Here is a 23,997-nt window from a genome sequence, read left to right as displayed (position 1 = left end):
GGTTCCCTGTCCACTTTGAAGTGCTCTGGTTATGGCTGACTCATATGCTGTGCAGGGCGATGTGTGTGACCCTAGGGAACTTTAGTATTAGATGCTTTATCTCCTGTTCCCCCTGACACCAGCCAGTGCCTTTGCAGTGAAGATTACACCCCTCCCTATTCCTAGGTCCATGCAGCATGTGCAGAATAGGATGAACCTGCTGCAGTGGAGGGGGCCCTGAGCCCACCCACAAAGAGGATGTCCTGGGCATGTTGGCCAAGAAGTTCTCCTTGTGGTCCTGTCCAGGAAGGCTTTGGCCCTGTTTTCCTATTACCATAACTCAAGGTTAGTGTTCCCATGTCCTCTGCACAGAGTATCACTGGTGAGACACAAAAGATGGAAAATTAATCCTTTAGGGTTTGGGCCCAAGATTTTCCATGGAGGTATAGTGGATAAAAAAGAAAAGAAAAGAAAAGAAAAGAAAAAATACATATTTATTTATTTATACATACTTGGCACTCTGTGTTTAGAGAACAAACCTGATATAGTTTAAGGGCAGGGGACGGAAGAAGACAGCAAACATAGGGAGCTACAAAGTTCTATTTCAGGAAAGAAGAGGAATCTGGGGATGGGGAAGGGCAAAGAGGAGGGGAGAAAGGAAGGGTAAGACAGAGCCAGACCCTGGAGGATGCAGGAGTCCACCCAGGAAGGTAGTTGTGAGAAGGTTTCCGTGGAAGGGTGGCCAGAGGACTTTTAAGAATATAAAATTCTCAGTTTAAAGTTTTTTGTATAGCTCGCCTCCTCAAAGTTTGCAAAGTTACTTATCTGAGAGGAGCTCAATTACAAGGTACAACAAAAGGTGGAGTTCCCTGAGGGAGCGCAGGTGCAGAGTGAGCAGGGAAGCCCGAAAGGCAAAAGTGAGTAAAATCAAGAGGGGTCAAAGTGGCCATGAGAACAGAAGCCCTTGGAAACGGGCAGAAATTGTGGGGAGGACTTCCACAGAATATCAGAGAGAATCTAGAGAGAATCTCATTTACATTTTAACCTGCAGGGTAACCTCACCTGAGACCTGGGTTCCATGAGCTCTGTAGAAAGCAACATCTATCTGTTACTGATGTCCAACACATGCGTGGGCCTTGAAAATAAAGTGGGTCAAACAGGATGCTGGGAAAGCAGGAACTGGGATAGTCTCAAGCTTATTGAAACTCATTTCCTGCATGGTATCCTCCCTACGGCCGTTAGAGGGATGGGAATGACAACTGCCCCTTGGGGGTGATGAGACCCTCATTATTGGAGGGTTTAAACAGAGCTTGACCAGTTGACCCAGAGTGGTACAGGCGATTCATGTGTCAGGTAGAAGCTGGACAGATAGGCCTCTAGACACTTTAAATGTGAGCTTCTATTACCTGGGGGAGGACTTAAAACTTTCAGAGAAGTTTAAAATAGCCTGAATGAGCTGTGGCTGTTCCTCAAAAATAAATATTTAACCCTTTCCACAGCTCTACATTAATCTGTTCCAGTTTATGCTAATTATGTTCTCATTACTTGGGAGGAAGGAAAGGAGTCTTGGACCCTCTCCAAGGGGTAGGGGGTGGCAAGCTGCTCATGCTGTGCGCAGCTAGGAGGCAGCGTTTGGTGTGCTGGGGACCCTCCGAGTGCCCACAGGACTGGGCAGCTGCAAAGCACCTCTCTGATCTCTACTCTGATATCCTGGCAATGCAGGGGGTTCTGAAGCCACAGGACACCTTTTTGCAGAGGTTTAGATTGGGATGGCTGGGGAAGAACCACAACCACTAACATCCATAGCATTACCTCTGTGAGTCAAAGCCATGGGTCCAAGAAACTCTGGGCCCGGAGGGATAAGGAGGGAAAAGTGAGGGTGTAACTTCATTGGTAGGAGCTCACAGTTTCTCTTGATAATCTTTCATTCTCTTTCTACTCTTTTGGTAAAAATGCATTGCAGACAGGTATGAGGTAGGGAATCACAGTTTGCTCACATTGCAACTCAGATGTGCAGAGAAAAAGCACTTTTAAAGTTTAGCTCTTCAACTGATTACTTTTCTTTATGAACCCCAGCTAGAGGATCAGGGAAAAAATATACTTCAGCTCAGTCCAGTTTAAAGCTTAGTCTGATACAACAATTTGCAAATAGATTGCTCTGTCTTTGAGATGCCTCCCTGCCTCTGCTTCTCTTTCTAAAGTGGCTTCTAGATGGAGTACATGTGACCTCCATCGACAAAGACAGGCACTTAGGTCTGCCGGGTGTCCACAGCCCAGCCACTGGCTCAGCCTGTCCATGTGCATCTTGTTGACATTTGAAGTTCTGGGCCTCGACAGGTGCAGCCAGTGGTGTGATCATGTTCCTCGTCATGCTCTTGATGTGGGCATGGGGTTACCCCTGCCCAGTGGCTAATGCCCCTGGGCGTTAGCTTACTTCAGGACTCCCTGCAGCCTGGCCGCTTCTCTGGGTCAAGCCTAGGTAGGGTTTCCAGACTTAGCAAATCAAAATACAGGACAACTGCTTAATCTGAATTTCAGATAAACAATGAATACTTTCCTTTTTACTATAAGTGTGTCCCAAGTATGACACGTAATATTATTTGTTGTTTATCTGAAATTCAAATTTACTGGACACCCTGTATTTTATCCAGTTACTCTCCTGTAAGGCCCAGCATCCTCAGCCACAAGGACTGTGGCTCTTGAGGAGGTAAACCCTTTGCCCAACTCACCAGCCGCAGCATCAGGAAACTTCTGTGTCCTTCACAAGGCACAAGCTAACATCTGAATATCTTTTGTACCCAAAGGAGTCAGGGATTCCTCAGGGGACCTGAACCAGGCCCTTTCTGGCTACACAGCTATGCTAGGCTGCAACTGTTCCCCTGACATAGCCACCCCACACAGTGCCAGGAAAGGTGCCAGGTGTGAGCACCATGCCAGGAAAGGTGTGAGCACAGTGCCAGAAAAGGTGCCAGGTGTGAGCACCATGGGCATGGGGCAGGAGCCCTTTATGCCCTTGCTGTGACCACCTCCCCACATACCTCTCCTCCTCTCCACCTTCTGGCCCCACTCCTTTCTTGCTCAAATCCCCCAGGCAAGAAGAAATGAGTTTCTCTTTGATTTCTCCTGTGTCCTATCATCCTCTTTCTGTAGCATACCAGCAAGCCTCAAGCCTGGGTGCCATAGCAGAATGAACATTTTACTTGCACTACAGGCAGACTCAGTAACCTTCATTCTGTGGTCTCAAAGATAGAAATAAAGGGATGTAGAAAGCCCCCTCTAAAGGTAACTACCTGGCTTGCACAGTTTTTGTCTTGCTACAAGATCCTATACCAAATGTCGTTTTTTTCCTCACATTCCTTCCATACCAGCTCTGTCCTCCCTCTGGGTAGAAGGACATTGCCAGCTAATTGGAGATACAATCATGAGCTCAGAGAGGCTACAGAGAGGGACCACATTCATCAGTTTTCACAATGTCTCCTCATTATATTCACTCTATGAAGTACTGGCTGACATAAATACTTCTACGTGGAGCTGTACTCAGAAGTTTTTACACCATCCTTCTCTCACTACTGAGATGCTTCTTCTAATACAAGCTTCTATTATGAGGAAAGTTGTTGATTTTGTCTCCTGAAATCTTCCAGAGATAAATTAATTTCTGGGCAATAAAATACTTGCTTTTTTTTCCTCATTAAATCATGAAGTTTCTCACAGACACAGAAAGGTAAGTGAAATAAAATAGCAGCATGCAGGTATCTGCCATCCAGATAGATAACTGAGATAGGATCTTACAAACTTCAAGTTTATAAAGATAGCAATCAATTTAAAAAGATATGAAACAGTTATTCATAGCCTTTTACTCTTAAAATATCTTCTTTATATTTCCCTAGTAATTTAGGCTGCAGGCTGTGTCACTCTGAAGTTAATAATCTAGCTACAAGAATAAAATTACATTATTTGATAGGATACAATTGGAAGATGCAAAAAAAGAGAAATTGTGTATTTAGGATGCATTCCAGTTTTGACCTCCTGAAACGCCAGCTGCAGACTGAGTACTGGGAGAAAGAGTACGGAGTCCTGTTAGCTTGGAAATAAAGTCATTGCGTGTTCCAGGCACCCTGTGTCTCTGCATTCCTCAACTTTCTTCTGCTTCGCCCAAGTGGACCCATTGCTCCAATATGTGTTGTCTTTATAAGACTGTTTATATAACTAATTATTTCTGCATTTGTGGTACATCTCTTAAGTTGCTCATGTTTTCATTTTTCTTCTTTGGTTTCATAGACTCTCTGAGGTGAAAAGTAAGTGGGAAACAATCCGTTACAGTTTGCTGGTTCTGCAGCTCGAGAAAGAAGTGAGGGGTCCTGTCCTCCAGCCAGTGGGAGGCAGGCTGGGTGAGGAGCAGGCATCCAGGCCAGTGTGGCCCACGCTCTTCCGTCACCTGCTGCACCATGCCCCCTTCCTCCTGCCGATTAACAGGAACAACCCACCCTACGTTCTGGTATCAAGAATGTCGTAAAGTTTAAATTGGCCTATCTTGTAATTAACTACATTTTAAGGGTTTGGAGGTGGGCTAAGCGCTCCACTTCAGCATATTAAACAGTTTCACAAGGAGGAAGGGGAATTTAAACAGAAGACAAAAAGGGAAAACATGTTCTTTATTTGGTGGCAATGAAATCTGTTTCAGTGTTATTAGATTATAATGGCCCAATTTTTATCTAGAAACTGTGCCTCTGGAAACACAGCCTTTAAAAATAAATAAAAATTATTTTACACATTTTTAAGGTTAACCTCAATAATGGTATAGAAAGTTTACCTACTTGTGGTCATTTTTATAGGCACTGGGTTTTTTTTTTTTTTTTTTGCTTGTAGTCTTTTCTGAGAAACACTTACTTTCTGTATCATCATTTATTTATTTCTGTAGAAAGAAGATCCAAACTCTATGCTCAGATTAAAACCCTCCGTGATCTGATTACACTTGCAAGTACATGGATTACTTCTTTTGTGCCTCTGCTTCCAACTTGGACCCCAGCACAGCTTCCCTACTCTCAGCTGGGCTCTTGCTTATGCTTTACTAATTTTTCAACACTTGACTTGTACTTCTAAAAGCAGCTCAAATGCTACTTGCTTCATGGTGCTTTTCCCGATCTCGATTCCTATGCATGCCCTCTGTAGAATGAAACTTTGCATCCTTAGTGTTTCCATAGAACATTATTTATATTTCTAATATGCTAAATAAGTAACCAACATGTGGAAAACTTGCCACTGTATCAAATGCATTTTACTTAATTATTTCACTTAATTAGAGCATTTGCAACATTCTGCATTATTACTTGGCTCAGTGTCTTAGCTCTTTCACCAGAATGTAAGCTTAATAGCGAACTTTACACACAAAAAAATTTGGTATTTGTTTTTGTGTAACCCACTGTGTTATGTTCTGCATATGATCAGGGTCCCAAATGATATTTGTTGGCACTGAATTGGTCATGGAGTTCATACCAACCAGAAGGGATTAAATTCCTAAACGTCAATAGATTGTTCCTTGTCCTCAGATGGAGGCTCTGGTTGGGACCCAGCAGGCACTGCTAGCCTCAAATTCCACCTCCGACTTTGAAGTCTGGCAGCCACCTCAGAGCATTAATAGGCAAAGCTGTGACTTGCTGGGTAATAACACACTGCCTTGGAATAATCATTTTCAAATGAATCAACAACAGCAGCTATTTGCCTGGTCTAATTAGCATCACCTTTTTTTTTGAGCAGGCGGAAAAAGGTTGGCATATTCTGTATGATGCAACATGCAGCAAATTATATAGACACGGCAACATCACAGGGTCAGGCACTCATGTCCCTGGCTGAGGGCTTCCTGGCAGTCCTCATCCCCCCTCCTCTCCCATCCCAGCTCCATAAATGGCTTGTATCATTTCAAGTATGAGAACTGTAAGGAAATCCTTACTTTGAAATTTAGCCCAAATGTGGTTCCTGTATTTAAAGAGACTTGCTTCACAGGAGCTTTGCAAGAACAAAGGTGAAATTCTCCGTGCATCCAAGAATATTTGGGAAGCAATTTACCCTGAATGAGAAGTTAGCTCTGCCTATCTACCCGGTGGTTATGTGAAAAAAAGAACAGTGTTAACCTCTCGTCCTTCCTAAGAGTTAACAGGCATTTGCTTCCAAAGCCCAGGCCATGCAGAGTCTGAGAGGGGGTAGGTTTGAAAGGAGAACAGACAGGAGAGATGACTCCAGCTTCATGGGGAAAATGATTTCCTAAAACTGGAAGGAAGATGTGTATGGAGAGGGCAGCCTGCTAATGGCTGAACTCAGCGCTCTCTCTCACTAGAAGGTATAGTGGGACCTTGGACTGGGGAGGAGTGGCAGGTTTGGGAAGTAAACCCTAAGGCAGCCAGTGTGCTGGAGCCAGCTTGCCAAAGAACATCTCTTCCCAAGTGCCATCATGACAAACTGAAGACTGTCCTTTTCCCATATTTTCAGACATGCATGAGCTCCCCACTCTTGTTACTCCCTCAGATGAGAAAAGGGCACCCCTATGATGACTGAGATTACTCTACCCACTCTAGTGAGGGTGTAGCCACATATAATTTGGTTTCCACAAATACAACTTGAACTCCAGAGCCAGAATTCCTGTGTTTATACATCTGGCCCTGCCACTTGGTAGGTACACCTTGCTAGGTAGGAAAGCACCTTAGTTTATTCCTCTTTAAAATGGGAAAACTGGGTGGTGGGCACACAGTGCGACATACAGATCTTGTATCACAGAAATGTACACTTGAAATCTACATTATCCTATTCACCAATGTCATCCCAATAAATTTAATGAAAAATTTTAAAAAATAAAATAAAATGGGAAAGTCATCCACTTTATAAGGTTGCTGTGAGGAAACAAAGAGTCAATACGTGTGAAGCCCTGAGAGCAGGCTGTGGCGCCGATTAAGCGCCATCAGAGTGTTCCTTCTCATTGCTGCTGCTGGCGGGTATGCAGGAAGCAAATTCACATACGCTGCATCAATAGTCCTGTCACTAGGTGTGCATGTGTTTCGTTTACTGTCCTCTTCTAAGACGTTAATTTTGGGTGGGAAGTGCTGAGGGGGTGACAGTGTCTGCATCTGCATATCTATCTTCGCACTGCCTCTGTGCGCTCCTAACACTTCCTGGTGAGCAGTGCCCAGGCTCTGGACTCTTCTTTATGACCAGAAGCACACCTAACATTCCCTCCAAACATGGCCATTTCACAAGACCGCATCTCCATAGCCTCCCACAGCTCCTCACACGCAGTAGGCACACAGCAAACAGTGTTCAGGGTGAAGTGAATTTAGATCTGTTGTAGAGTATCCAGCAGAGTGCTCAGGCTTTAATCAAAGCTTTCTGATGAGACTGAAGGAAACAATCACAATTATTTATGAAAGGTTTAGAATATGGCTCCTTGGTCAAGAGGAAACGGGCCCTGAAAGAAGTCCTTATCAGAAGATCACACGTGTGTTTGGAGGTAGAACTGGCTCCCTGAGTCCTCCCTGTGTGAAAGCCTCCAGGTTGGAGGAGCCCCCCATGCTTCTCTCTGGAGGGAGCAACACAAGGGCAGACAACCTTTGTCAAAGGAAGAATCCAGATGAACCCCAGGTTCCCCACGGGACCAGATTTGGAGGCAGGAGGCAGGTGTTTCACACTAAGCAGAGATTTCAGTGGGGACTAGATCGGTTAACCACAGATGTCAGTAAACTTTTCCTATCACAGAGCTAGGAACACACTTAGTCAAAGACACATTTCTTCAGTTCTGTGACACTCATGGCTTAACAGTTTGCCTTATATCAGTTAAGTCTTCTTTACTTAATAAAAACAAAATGCATTTGGAAAGATAAAGGGTACATAGCAGGGTTTGGTTTCTGAATTAAATTTCCAGTGATAATAATAACAACAGACAGTGATTGGACATAGATTTTTGTGCTGGGTTTCACGTATGACATTTCACTCAGTCCTTACAGGTGCCTTAGGAGATACACTATTATTTTCTTCACTTCATATAGATGAGGACATGAGGATGAAGGGGTGTTAACTGACTTATCCAAAGACATATAATCTGACGAGCAGCGCCCAGGCTTTGAGCTGTTCCTTCTGACTGGAAGCACTCCCATCATCCCCTCTAAACACTGCAGTTTAAAAATAAAAGAATAAATCAACTTGGGCCACAAAGTAGTAGGAATAAATAAAGATGATGACTGAGGCAGAAGTAAATTCACGTATCTCTGAAATAATGGACACAAGTGGTAGGGATCTTAAAATCCATACTTGGATTAAGAAAATGTTTTTATTGAGGTAACATGGAGTTACGACATTATATAAGGTTTAGGTGTGCAACTTTATAATTCAACCTGCATGTGCTACATCGTGCTCATCACCATATAATTGACCCCTTTCACCCGCTTCACGCTCTCTCCACCTCTTTTCCCTCTGGTGACCACCAGTCTGTTGTTTGCCTCTAAGTTTGTTTTTGGTTTTTGTTTGTTCATTTAGTTTTGTTTCTGTTTTTTTTTTTTTTAATAATCCACATAGGAGTGAAATCATATGGTATTTATCTTTTCCTATATGACTTATTCACTTCATATAATAACGTCAAGGTCCACACATGTTGTTGCAAATGGCAATGTTTCATCTTTTTTATGGCTGAATGGTATTCCATTGTCTATATCTCACATCTTTATCCACTCATCTTGCTTTTGATGGACACTTAGTAAATAATGCTGCTATAAACATAGGTGTGCATATATCTTTTTGAATTAGTGTTTTTATATTCTTTGGATAAATACCCAGAAGTAGAATAGCTGGATCACATGGTATTTCTAGTCTCAATTTTTTGAGGAACCCCCATACTGTTTTCATTGTTGCTATACTAATTTACATGCCCATCCACCACCTATGAGGGTTCTTTTTTCTCTGCATCCTCTTCAATGCTTGTTGTTTCTTATCTTTTTGTTGATAGCCATTCTAACAGGTGTGAGGTGGTTTTAATTTGCATTTCCCTAATAACCAGTGATAACTGAACTTCTTTTCGTGTCTCTGTTGGCCATGTGTATGTCTTCTTTGGGGAAATACCTATTCAGATCCTCTGCTCGTGTTGAAATCAGATTGTTTGTTTTGTCATTGAGTTGTATGAGTTCTTTACATACTTTAGATACTAACCCCTTATTGGATGTATGATTTGCACACATCTTGTCCTATTCAGTAAGTTGCCTTTTTGTTTTGTTGATGGTTTTCTTCGATGTGCAGAAGCTTTAACTTTGATGTTCCATTTATTTATTTTTGCTTTTGTTTCCCTGGGTGTTGTAGTCAAATACACAAAAAATCACCAAGACATTTCAAAGAGCTTACTGTCTATGTGTTCTTCTATGTATTTTATGCTTTCAGGTCTTAATGTTCAAGCCTTGTATCCACTTTGAGTTAACTTTTGTGTACAGGTTAAGACAGTGGTTTAGTTACACTCATTTGCATGTGGCTGTCCAGTTTTCTCAACATCATTTATTGAAGAGACTCTCCTTTCTTCATTGTATGTTCTTGGCTCCTTTGCCATAAATTAGTTGTCCATATGATTTTTTTTAAGTCACTGGTTATCAAGGTCAAAATTATAGCATTTAATATGCTAGTGTTAGTAGAACAAAAAGGGAAACTGGTGCATCAAGTTAGGAAAAGAAAGAGGACCATTAAGACAAGAGAGATAGCTAACACCCAGAAAGCATGAAACAAGATCAGACCCATGGGCTGAAACTTAGCAGTTATGGCTTCGGGAGGAGATAAGTGCCACTTAACTACAGATTTAACTCCTATTTAACTACAGATCTAGACAAAGTGACATGGGGAGATTACAAGGGTTTCCTTAGAATATAAAAGGCAACCATGCATATGGCATCACGGATAGCAAATGTCATAGAAATCAAAGGAAAAACAAAGCATTTGGCAGAGGACAGTTTGTAAGTGAAGGTTAGACTCTCTAGTGAAGATGTAATAGAGCAGGGGTCCCCAACCCCTGGCATCGTTAGGAGTGGTGGCCTGTTAGGAACCAGGCATCCAGGGAAGCTCACCTAAGCTCTGCCTCCTGTCTCCCCTCCCCTGCCTGTCCCCGCCCCACCCCGGTTTTCTACAAAACTGGTCTTGGTGCCAAAATGGTTGGAGACCATTATGATGGAGGACAGCCTATGCACAATCGCCATGAAGGACATTAGATGTCAGCCTCAAACCTGACTTAGCAGGTGGGTTTAAAACACACGATCATATAGGTTAGCCCAACCTCCCAAACCACAGATCCTGCTGGTTCAGTGATATTATTTGAGACCCTTGGCCAAAATATCTTTCTGCCTTAAGGGCCCAAACCCTACAAACAGTTCCAAGGGGTTTCTTTATTTGCTTCCTTCCTTTGCCCTTCTTTCTGATGCCTGTAAACACACCGCACAATTACAAAGTCACAGCGGCATGCAATATTAGAACAGAGACACCCTGTTAAATCCATTCCTGACAGCTGCAAGCCCCTTTTAAATTTCAATTATAAGATTAACAACGGTAACCACTGGCAGACTGTTACCACCCAGGGTTCAGGGGGTTCTGGGGATACAACATGCCATGGGAGGGAGGAGGCCTGCTGGGAGAGTCTCCTGACCTCCTTACCTGGCCAAGCCTGTGTCTGCACCCAAAGGATAAAGTCGAATGCAAAAGGGAAAGGCTCAAGCCCCCAGCAACCTGACATGGGGCTGGTGCCTACACAAACGGCTCCCTGACGGCTCCCTATTTTTCTTTCATTTCACTTTGCTTGAACTTGGAAACTGAGTCCCTTGTACCAGAAGTTAGGCCGGACGAAGGTCTGGTGTTACTTGCTAGTTCTTAGCTCAAGGATGTACTCCAAAAATTCTGCTGTAAAGACGAGACCCCTGCTCTCACCCTCTGAAAACAAGAGCCTCGGCCTGCCCACAGCAATGGCAGCTGGCAAGTTCCCCGGGCCTGGCACTCGGGTGTGCAGTAGGAGGCGGCACACACAACCCTGCTGTTGGGCTCCGGGCCTTAGATGCCCGCAGGAGGAGCTGTTGCCTGTGCTGTACACCTGTGCTCATGGCTGCTGGGGCATGAACCAGACCAAGCTCCTGACAGTTCCCAGATTAGAAAGCTGAAAAGGCAATTTCCACATAGGGCCTTGCTTTCTAGAATCTCTGTTCCCACCCAAATCCACCCCATCTTCCTTGCTTTAGGATTTAAATTAGACTGACCCTCATTCTGAAAACACTTTACTGCATTTTCTGGTGTAAAGGCCATTTGAAATGAAGTCCAGTAGCAAATATTTTTTGAGTTTCTGCAAGGATCTAGATCCTTCACCTTCAAGTTACTTCGAACTCATAGCTAGAAAATGTGTTATTTTGGTTACAGTTTTGAAATACAGATATATGTATCTTTTTTATAAATTATACATTCAAAAGTGTTGCCTGCCAAAAGTGTCACACATCTTCCCCCAGAGCTGATATGGCCATTTGCAGAGTTTCCTAAAACAAAACAAAGAAAAACAAAACAGCCTGCTACTGTGACATTTACTTCCAAACCCCAGGCTACCCATATTTATTCCTGTGAGAACCCTGAAAAGTCACATTTCACAGATTAGAGTTTTTATAAAGAAGTCCTACTAATTAGCCTGGCCCCACAAGCCTAGGACTGAAAGAATCTGGCCCAAGAGGAATGGAAGGGTGCGTAAGATGATTCTGAAAGTTGTGCAGTCTTCCAGGCATTCTTCCTGGCAATGCTTATGCCCTCTGCCTACAGAAACACTATGAAGCCAACTTGGCTGCTAGGGTTGAGATAAACTGATGAGAAAATATGGTCGGGACGGTGTTTCTTCATAACAAATTTGTAGCACTGAGATTTTGTGTGTTAAATTGATGTTTATGGCAAAGCACTTAAAATTTTGTGTGTGTGTGTGTGTGTGACACATCAGCCAGATGCACTGTCATGTAGCACTCCTCCAATGACCCAGGGAAGCCCTTCACAGTCCTCATGAGACTGTTCCTGGTATCTGGAGAAAACACTTTATGTTATTCCAAGGATCTGTTTAATAGGACTCAAACATTTAAACCAGTATTTCTCAGGGCTTAACTCAGATCTTTCTGTAAAAGAAGTGTAACACTCCATACTAGATCTAGTCTGTACTATATATCAATATTTGGTTAATAAGACCCTTTTTAAAATAAGCAAGTGTTTAAATTTCTAATTAAAAAATCTTTATGTCTGATAAACAATGGCTTATCTTAAATTTCATTTCTTATTGCTTAAAAACTGTAAAGTAGCTGGGCAATAAATATTTGAGATGCAAATCTGATAAGGATGGATTGAATAAAGACCATCCCCGACACTAACCAGGCATGCTCTGTGCACTGGGTAAGCAGCTATCAGGAATACAGGGTTAGTCATCTCTCATCTACAACTCGAAACTCTAACTTTTTGGAACTTATTTGGCAATAAAACCTGACCCAAATCAACGTGAGGCTACTTATACCTTTATAGTTTCTGCTTTTTGTGAACATGCATGTGTTTTTTCTGTAGAAAAATTCATGTTTTGATTGTGGAGCGCTGTCCCATGCTCCGTTGGGGATGTTGTATAAGTTCATGCACCACGTTGTCTTTCGAACGAAACTCTAGATAATTTTAAATTCGGAAACATACCTGGTCCAAAGGTTTTAGACAAGGGATTTCGAACTTGTAAAATCATATGGTAGAGGGTACCACTGAATTTTTCTTTAGAGTTTGATCTCACTCTTGTTCTTATTGGAAGAGTCCATCTATCCGTAGTACTTATACAGAATTTATACCTGGTTACAATGAGAATGGGGTCTATTCCCTGGGGAAAATGTTTTCTTACCAGTGTCCCCCTGTTTGTAACTACTGGGTGTTTTGTGTACATCCTCAAGTCAGCCCAGCAGAGACTGCTTGCCTGTTCTGTCCTGGCACCGTGCTAGGTGCCACAGGGTACACAGATGTAAGATACTACTGACCTGTGGTCAGAGACAAAGACATGAAGTTACTACTTATCATCAGGGATAGGCTGAGTGTCATATAAAGCAGAGTTTACAAACAGAACGCTGAGGGATCAAAGAGGAAAAGTAACACATGTCAAGGTAGGCTTCGCTGAGGAGGTGACACTGAGCTTGTGCATGCGGGCCTTTCCCAGCATGTTGGAATCTGCACATGTGAAGAAGGCAGAGCAGCTGCCCGAAGGTTTTCGCTGGTCAGAGAAGCCCTGACCTTTGCTGTCTCTCCTGAAGGATGCTGGTGTATAACAAAAGCAAACAGGAAATGATAAAGCAGGAGTTACAGAAATTAACATATATTTTAATTTTTACTTTGAATGCTTTTTTCATACAAAATGCAATGTTGTAAAATTGTTGCTGTTGGATAATTGTTATATTACAAAAATATTATGTCTAGTCTTCCATAGGAGTGGTCTAGTTTAAAGAGTTATAATAAACACCTTCTTTGAATCCCATCAGTTACCCCTGTGACTGTATGAATTGACTTTTTTGGAGATAAGATAAATGTCTATGCTTAAAGACCCATATAAAAGTGATACCAGCATAAAATGAAAACTTCTGACATCTGTTGCCTGCTCCCCCCACCCCAGCTACAGTGCTTTGGGGGAATCCTCGGGGCGGTGACACAGATACACAGGCATGGCTGTGTAGCAATGTAGATGTGTCCTACGGGAAGATGCACCGGCCACACCGAATCATGCACAGTTTTCTGAACATGCTTTACTTTCAACCATTTTTGTGCATTTTCATATACTGACCATACCTTGCAAAAATGTTCTACACTGCTCCCAGTGTCACCCAGGTAAAGAACAAAATGATCTCTCGCTCTCGTTCTGACTAGACCTCAGTATTAGCTTAACTATAGCATGTTGTGTTGTAATAATGCCACTGCACATACATCTCCCCTTTGAAGGCATGGGCCTTTCATCTTTGTAGACCCAGGAACTGTCAGAGTTGTTGGCACACTATAGCTCTCAACAAGTTAAGCGAATGTGTAAAAGATAGATTGAGGCCAGATGGTGGAGTATCTTTAATGTCAAGTGGAAGAAGCTTAGATTTTATTTTGTACATTTATCTTGTACAGTTATCATTCAGGATATGCTAGATTATACTGCACTAACAAGCGACCCCCAAATTTCAGTGATTTACAAAGTTTATTTCCTGCTCATGCCACAGGTCCACCAAAGGTGGGCAGGAGGTCTCTGTTCCTTGTAAGTACTGGGGCATCCTGGCCGATGGAGGGTTCATTTTTATGTGTGTCTCTAATGATCACGAGAGCAGTGTGGCAAATCACCTGCTGCTTCTCATCGCTGCTTCCTACAGAGTCTGCTTTTTGTCACTTCCATTCACAATGACAGACCAAAGCAACTCATGCGACCACACCTCGTTTGAAAGTAGGTGGGAAAGAACAAACCTGCTCTGGAAGATCAGAGGCCAGAATTATCAGGTCAAGCATACTAATAACAACTTCAGCAGGGAAAAGGGACTTACACAAAATTCTTTGTAAAAACAGAAAACCAGCAACATATGGTTGCACTAATAGGTAAAGTGTGAAGGAGCGCATAGATTATCTGAAATTGGATGCCTGGGGAAAGCGAACAAGGAGACACGCTGGACTAAAAGAGCTGGAGGTTTAGGGTTCTCTTAGCAGTCTTTGCACTGAACTGTGCATTCACATTAAACAAGATACTTATTCTGGCTTCGCTTCAGTACCTCAAAGGGGAAACGAGATACAGGCATGATAATGTATACAGCCTTCCTGTTAGTCTGAGGGTTAATGAAAGTTGGGGATGAGGCACTTAACTCCCTGCTTTCTATTCAATTCTGGAGAGAGCAGCCTCTTAAAACGAGTCTTTTTCTTTGAGTTCACAGTCCATTTCTGCAGTGACAAATTTTGCCAAGCTCACCAAAATTTGAGCTAAACCTGAATAATAAGTTGACTATTTATTTTATGAATTGGATGCACATCCTGCCAGGTTTTCCAAGTGGTTATGACAACAGAATCCCTCATCTATAACACCCATCCACAGCCCTCGTCTATAGCTCCCTTGTTTGCTCTGAAGATAATATATTGATTGAGCCTCTTTTGATGGCATTCTTTCCATGCTTCTCACATGAGGAAGAATTACTGCTGCTTTCCCCCGGGGACCTGAAACGATTGCGTTTTTACATGTTATTTACTGTATACATTCTAATATCCAAATGGTCAATTCATTTATAATCTTTTAAACATGCCTTAGAGAATAAAGGTTCTGTTCTTCTGTGTGTATGGGGAGATTTTTTCCCTCTTTTGCATATAAGTTTTACTTTATAACTCATTAATTGATCTTGCACCCATGAATAGTTAACATTAATTATGCACAATTAGCATATGATAATGTATGACACACATTTCAGGAGAATATTAGGCAGCATAATTATACTGAATATTATTGTGTTCGGCTATGGAGGTCCACAAAATATGATGGATTGTGTGTTCATCTCTATTGAATTCCATTTACCTGGTCTAGAGTAATGATTTTAAAATAAACATAGTTGGAAATAAATGCATGTAAGTTAAATACTGTTAAACACTTAGAAATGTTTCCAAATAGTAAGAGCTGGAGTTCAGCTGACCAGTTCTCTTGCTTTTGACATTATTTTAGGGATGTATTGTAGGATTTTAGAACTCAGCTTTAAAACCCTTCAGAATTCAAAGGCTGTTTTATGTAAAGTGTCTGACAGGCAAAATGATTCCTTTTTAAACATAACTCACCTCTGCTCTGCTGGCTCATTGAGGAGAACAAAAACATCTATGCACAGTAACAAGCAACTGTTTTTGCCATTTGCAGAACTGGAGGTGCTTAAGAAAGTGGGAAACCCTCCCACACTGTAGTGCAAGTCTAAAACCACCAGGTGAAATCAGGCAAGAGAAATAAGGCTAAGGTAAGTGCTCTCATCCACTAGAATTATTAACAAGAGTTTACCTGTCTTTTCAAATGTTCTTTCATTAGAGCTTTTGAGTTTTCAAGTAAAATAAGATAAAAGAATAGGCTATGATTGAACTTCGACTTTCTAATTATGAATTCACTACTTGAAAAGTCTATTAGCCTCACAAAAATGAGACTTCCTTTAAAAAGAACCACAAAAGCCCACAGTAAAGATAACCTTATATTTTCTGTTGTGAGCGCAGAAAATTACTCTGTTCTGAGTTGTCACACAAACCAATTTTTACATCTGGCCTTGATCTGGCTATTAGGCTAACTGGAAAGGGCTCACTCCGCTCCCCTGCCCTCTCCTTTCTTCTGTGTCCTCGCATTGACTTTGAGGAACCCATCTTGAGAGCTCTCTGCTGATTTCTATTTTAAGAACCTGGTTCAGCCATTATAATTAGTCCCAGTTTGTCTGGAATCCTCTCAGGCATTCAAAAGATTCCAAAGATTTTAAACAAGTACTTCTCAGATTTTTCCACTGAAATATCTCTAATGGCAGAAGAAAATCAACTTATCTTTGAAGGCCCAAGGTCCTAACTCAAAATGGGAAATGTCTTTGAGGGTTTTGCTTTGCCATACATCCTGCATATACTTTGTATTCCTCTGTATAACACATCTGAATTGTTTTTATTAATAAAAATTCTTAGTATTCTAAATTATTTATCATGAGTAAAATGGATGGTCCAGGAAGACACTGTGTACATTGCCTTAAACATTCTCTGACACACTGTTAATTGTCCACTGGTTACCAGCACTTCAGGATAGAGGCCTAGTCTGTTTCATGGTAAATCTTTTGATAAAATGAGCTAAACTAATTATTAAATGTTTACTGTTACACCAATGCTTCAAAACAAATGTTCATCAATAGAAAACTGGTTAAATAAATTAAATTACATTCAAGACAGTGGAATGTGACACAACAATTTAAAAAGATAATAAAAATCTATTGTATGCACAGATGCCCAAGGCATACATATTACACGCACATGGGGAAATTGTCACAGGATAGTTATAGTATGATCCCACTAATACATTTGTATAAAACATTTGAAAATATGTGTATGGAGAGTTGGATCTGGGGAAATTCACTTCCCACAGCAATGCATTGTCTAATTTTTTGCACCAAGTAGGGATTAGTGCAAATCTAAAACAACTAATGTAATCTAAATTTAAAAATAAGAAGAAAAAAAAGCTTTGCACTGGGTGTACCCGTGGCAAACCTAACCAGATAGAAACAAACCCCATTTATTTAAGTTTTTGTTGGAGATTTATGTAATTTTACACTAGGGACAGATTGTTGTGTTCCCCACAAATTAGTAATTCTCTCTGTGCACTCTTCATGAATGGTTATATGCACTTATTTTGAATAATTCCACCTGATGCCTTGGTACAGTTAGTGGTAGAACATGTAGAACATATGGAAGAGGATTAAAAGGGAAAAAAATACCTCACATTGCCACAATCTAGAGAGAACTGAAGGATTCTTTCTCACTTTGAGTTGAATCTGAGCTCTTCTGCCCAATGGGTCTGGTCTGTTTTCTAAAGATGCACTTCTGAGAATTTATCTGTCCCTCTTCTGGGCGACAGCCTCCAAACCAGGTGAAGGCGACCTTTGCACTTCGTAGTCCTCCCCAGATTAAACAGAACTTTACCTTCAAATATTACTCAAAGCACAGTTTCACTGGAGGATTAGAAGTTTGATGTTGCCCATCTTAAATTCTTCCCCCAAAAGACTGCAACATTTTATATAAGGTTTGACTATCATAGAGAACAGATTACCTGGGGACCTCACGCAGAATGGGAAATTTTTGGAAGTCATAATTTTTATTATGAAGATTCATATGTACTTTGTATGTCTGTACAACATATGTGTATGTTATTAAAATTATTTTAAATTCATCTGTCAAGTAAAACGGATGGTTCAGAAAGCTACTCTGTGCCAACAGCCTTGGACATTCCCTAGCACACAGCCATGACACCACACCAAATGGTGTGTTTCTAGAAGCAGTTGCCACAGAATTGTTGCTATGTTGGCATTAAAACAAAGTTCTCCAAGTATAAATGTTGTCCTCTTAACCATCCAGTCCTCTGATGAACATTTATTCTCTACTCTATACAAGGTGCTGGGATACCATGAGAACCTGACAATCTCAGCTTCTACCTTCACAGAATTTACTGTCCAGACAAGGAAACAGGCAATTACAAGGCAGTGCATGCAACAATATGGTGGGCTGCAGGATCTAACAGGGCACCACCTAACAGGTGCTGGGGGTGGGGCAGAGAAAGCTTCCTGGAGGAAGTGATAACTAAGTTCAGATTTGAAGGACCAGTGAGAATCAGCCAGGTCATGGGGGAGGGCAGGAAAAGGCAGTGCAAGGGTGTTCCAGGCACAGCACAGTCTGAGCACAATCCAGGGGCAAAAGAAACCCTGGCATATTGAAGGAGTGAAAAAGGTTGGCATGACTGAAAGTAGAGTTTTGGGCGAGAGGTGGTAAGTTTTGCAGTTTGAGAAGATAACTGGAGCCAGATCGTGAAGGACCTTGAAAAATTTGGTAAGAAGTCTAGACTTTGTTCTAAAGGTCAGAAGAATTCCCTAAATGTTTTTAAGCCAGAGAACACATTAGAGGTGGTCCACCAGCCTGGGGGCAAGAAGACCAGCCTTTGGCATTTGATTTATTTTGATTTTCTGAGCTTCAATTTCTCATCTTTGGAATGAGGATAATACTACATATCTCAAGGGTTGTATGAGATTTAAATGGGATATTAGAGAAAAAGCTCCTAGATAAAAGTCCGGTGTGTATAAGAAACCCAGTAATATCTCCTGACCCCTCACAAGCCTATGATGCTGTACTTTTATTGGTGCCTGATTTATGTTATAACATGTTGCTAACTGAGCTGATATTAAATTCCTGAATGATTCTTTAACTAGAGCAAGGCCCATATGGCCATTTGATGAATGGCCGTGCCTATTAGGAAAAGGGCTATCAGTGTTCTTATACAAGTTGTTCAAATTGTGAACCACATGCTAACTTCCAGGACCATGGGAAAGCAGCAATATTGGGTGTTTTTTCTTAGTGTTTATCCTCTTAAGCAAATAAGGTTATTACTTCCTTAAATTTAATATTTTCTTTATATTCACATATTATGTCCTTAAGATTGCTCAGTTGTTACAGGTATATCAAACTATCTCCATGGTTAGAAGAAGGGAGGAGGAAGGGAGGATGAGAGAGAGCAAGTGGTAGAGGGTGGGCAACCACAGCTAAAGCATGACACTTTGGTCTACACAATGGGAAGATAAAATTTTTCTTTAGACTATGGAAAATCAACAATTATGCCAATCAACAATTAAAAGTAACATAAAGCACTAACTTATTGACAATTGAAAGCTTATTAGCAATATGCATGTTTAAACATACATTTTAAATGAAATTATCTTTGGGAATGTGATTTTCCCCTGAGCAGTATAAATGGATTTATATTTTTCTTCGTTATTTTACCAAGTAAGTTTGCTTAGCAAAACTACACTATAGCAACTCCATTATTTTTTAATATTACTTTAAAAAGTAATCTGGCTAGGGAATACAGTCTGGAATCCAACAGTCAAGTATTCTAATCAGCCAGGGATCCTTTTAAGGGACCCTTGGGCCAACAGGTAACTCTGAAGTCATATCGAGATAGAAAGGGCAGAATGAATTCTGTCCAGTTCTGGTGGGAAAGTGGTGAAAACAACACAGAAACAAAATTCTGGGATCTTTCTTTCCCAGGAATAGGCCAACTATTCAACAGAAGTATAGAGATTTAGCAGAAACCTTCTGCCCCTTAAAACAGAGATGGATGTATAGAGAAGACCATTATATTCTGTGTAGCTATAAGGTTAGTGATTGTGATTCAAGAGTTGACATTTATTTTTCACATTCCATGAGCAAAATTAGTACCATATGGCAACTAACCACTGGGAAGTTAAAAATCACAAGACAAAAATTTCTACTTTTAAAATAAAAAGTGAGTTAAAATGCTTTGAGCTTCTCTTTGTTTTTATTATACCCCACCTTCCTTTTTCCTTTTCTTTTTGTTGGAAAGTAACCATATAATATCAATCACCTAGAAGACACTTAATAATAAATTGGTGATGATAAATATTCCATTTACATGTAAGATGCAAGCTTTTAATAATGAAAGAAGAAGGCTTTCATTAAAAATACTTCTTTGTAATGGATCACCTACTTTTTTTCTCATTTTCCCAAAACTTTAGCTAAGAAAACCCAAGCATCCTCTATCTTTACATTTTCTTTTTACTGTATTTTCTTCATCATAGTTTTATGGAAAGGTACCCCAAATATCCTTTCACTTAGTCCCCAAATTGCACTGTTACAGCTTTATTCTTTTAGCTGAAGGCTACAAATACAAATATTCTCATAAAAAGAGTACCAGTTAGTCTTTTGCATCACACTAGGACTCAATGATCCCATGTAGAAAAGAAAACAGAATGCCCCGAATTATTAGGCACAACACTGCAGAAGAAGAAAGATGTGAGTAAAAATGAGGCTTCCTAGGGGAGCTGCAGCTGGTGACAAAGATACGCTGCTACCCAGGGATTTGGCTAAGCTCCAGTGCAAAAGCTTCCAGGTAGGTGGTTCCTTTTGCCTCCATGGTGTGGACATTTGTAGGCAACAATGCTTGGGGCTCTGCATCTGAGTTCTGGGGCAGAGACTTCTAGGTAGTAACCAGTGAAAAAGCTTTGCATGGCTGACTCCAAACAGACCCAGTGGGTGGCCTTAGGCATTCTAAAAAAGTCACACTGCATTCCCTTCCTTGAATAACATTACAAACCCACTTCCCAATGATACCCAACATTTGAGGAACACAGCAGCAGGTGCTACATTAAGCTTCTCAGTTAATTTTCATAATAGCCTGGCTATTATAATTATCCTCATGTTACAGATGAGGACACTGGGGCTGAGAGTTAACTAATTTACCCTAAATTTCAAGCAATTGTATTTATTTGATAGTATTAATAAGCCACAGACTGGGTAGCTTACACAATTGAAGTTTATTTCCTTACAGTTCTAGAAGGTAGAAGTCTAAGATCAAGGTTTTGAAGGGTTGCTTTCTTCTAAGACCCCTCTCCTTGACTTGTAGGTGGTCTTTACATGTATTCTCTCTGTGTCTGTGCCCTAAACTCTTCTTATAAAGTCATCTTAGGATAGGATTACGGTCCACCCCCAACCTCACTTCATCTTAATTACTTGTTAAAGACCTAATCTTCAAATAGTCAGTCACATTATGAAATACTGGGGTTTAGGTCTTCAACATATTTTAGGGGGCACAATTCAGCTCATAACAACAACTCTTTTTCATTTTTAGGTATTTACATATAGAATTACCATAGATAATGTGATTTAGTTACTTGCAACAGTAAAATATTATTATGAGCCAATGAAACAGAAATCACTCCAGGTACCTCAAAACAAGAAATTTGTCACACAAGGAAATGGTTACATGGGTGACAGGAGAGCTGCGAAGTCCAGCAGAGGCACCTAGAGACAAACAGGCACAGGAAGATACTCATTCTCCCAGAGTTGGTGGGACGAGGGAAGGAGGTGGTATCACCCAGCAGCTCGTGAACTGTGCGGGTCTGCCGAGGAGGAGCTGGGACTACAGAAGGCCGGTCTGTTTGGCCGGCGATGGTGCCATGGAAGCGGTAGGTGCTAAGAAGATGTCGCCAGAAACAGAGAGGAGGAGAAACATCTTGACTTCTCCCCACTGCCAGTACCTGCCCTTAGTTGGCCCTGCCTACAAACTGGCAGGCATAAGAACCTCAAATGTTCCTTTAATTTCTTAGGGTATCGAGCAGAGCAGGTGAAGGGCAAGGGATGGCTCTGAGAGCAAACAGCCAAAGATTTGTACAACTATATAGTTTGTTTTACAAGTTGGACATCTTTCTTAATTAGTGGTTTTGTGGGCCTTATAATGTCACCAGTTAAATTTCTTTAAAAATTATAAAGCAGAAATACCTGAGTCATTTAGACCCTGTTTAAAGCCAGGATGCTAGCTAGTGCTTGCTCACATAGACTAGAAAAGCCCACACTTTGTCCTGATGGACTGTTTGTGTCCTAGTTTTATCTACAATGGACTTAGACCATAAGATTGCTCTCCAAATGAGTAAATGCTTGCAAAAAGCTTTGAGATGACTTACCTGACAATTGCTTGGTTCGCTTGTGACCTGTCTTTTGCACATTTTCTCCTCTCACCTGCAGTTCTTTGAGAGAGGGACACATCTTTGCAGAAATCTGTGGCTCTCAGCGTTGTCAGGATTAATCATAACATATATGTGGAGCCCTTGTAGGGAGGAGACCAGGAGAAAGGGAATTACATGTTTTTAGAATTCTCTGCAGTGATGAACTGGAGAGGTGTGGGGTGTCAAGCATGTTAAGAGAATCATTTACAGCCACTTGTTTTCAATGCAGAGATGTTTTCAAGACCTAGGCTGATTTTGCCTGCTCAATGTGCTCTTTATTTTCTATAGTCAGACCCCACTGCATGCTTAACGACACAAGTTGTGGGAAGCTTGGGGACTGTGCCAGTAAACACCAGAGACACTAACCATGTCAAAACAGAAAGAAATGACATACTTACGGTATTATGAGACACTCAGTTCCTAACCCCCTGAAGCAACTGAGATGCGAGAGACTTGATGCAGATGCACTAATCACACGACAGACCGAATTTCTCTGAAGGTAGCAGCCACCAATTCCCTCTCCTAAAAACACAAATCAACAGAGAACTAATTCTGAGTAATTAAGTAAGACCACACGTAATAGTGGCAGTTATCCCAGGAGTGGGGGCTAGCAAATAGCCCCGTGCACGGTCAGGCGCACGAGGGCACAGGCCGGCCCCCCCATTATAAAAGGCCTGTACGTCACAGGGATAGCTGATAAGACCACTTCAAACGGAGGAACCCCCTTTACTAAATATAGTTCAGCTGAGGGGACACTGCCACATCTGCCAAGCAATACTATACTCATGAGAACAATGTTTGTGACCCAGAAAACAGCAATTTCAAACAGGTGTCCCAGTTTTCACCGGTATAACTCCTTGCTTCTTGGTGGGCTGCAGCTGGTCAGGCACTCAGTTTATATTGTGAAATTAATAAACAGAAACCTCATTTCAAATGGAGTCAGGACACCCTGGCCGATGTATCTAAACTGGAGTGTCGTCCTATAATCAAAGGGTCACTAGTTGATTCCTGGTCAGGTTACATACCTAGGTTACAGGTTCGATCCCCAGTCAGGGGCATTGGGAAGGCAACTGATTGATGTTTCTCCCTCACATCAATGCTTCTCTCTCTCTCAAATGAAGATAAAATAAATCTTAAAAAAACAAATAAATAAAATGGAGTCAGGAGACTATGTGAGAGAAGTCGCATGTGCATGTCACTGAACACACTCTTGAGCCTAACAGGAACACACAGACCTTGCATCTCTGACGGGAAACAGTACATTACCACCTCAGCAGAAGGAAGAAAGGGTTCCTCCTTTCCCAGTAACAACTCCACCAATAGGAGGCTGCCATAGCTCAGCCAATGAAAAGTCGCTATATTTTGTACTTTCAGTTTCCACCAACAGACTCTTTGTTTACAAAAGCCCTTCCCAAGCCCTTAAGAGGGAGTTTTTCTCCCTACTTTCTCTGAACTTAGACTGTGTGTCCCAAGTTACAGTTCTTTATTGTTCTGGAATAAACCCACCGTCAGTCTGTTTAAGGTCAACATTATCCTGCTGCTTCCTCTGCTAACTCTTGCGACCATCACGGACTCTAAGCCACCATCCTGGCAGGGGCTGTACCCACATTTGCAGCATTTCATCCCCACTACCCAGCACTGTGTCTAGCACATGGCAGGGCAAATTCATCTCCAGGACACTCTTTGAGCTTGCACATGAAATGTTTCAAGTATTATATTTTGCCATCATATTTACTGAGTACTGTGATTG

This window comes from Phyllostomus hastatus, unplaced genomic scaffold (assembly GCF_019186645.2).
Source record: "Phyllostomus hastatus isolate PE091 unplaced genomic scaffold, TTU_PhHast_1.1 phas_contig_1, whole genome shotgun sequence".
Taxonomy (NCBI): domain Eukaryota; kingdom Metazoa; phylum Chordata; class Mammalia; order Chiroptera; family Phyllostomidae; genus Phyllostomus; species Phyllostomus hastatus.
Note: the sequence above shows the minus strand (reverse complement) of the source record.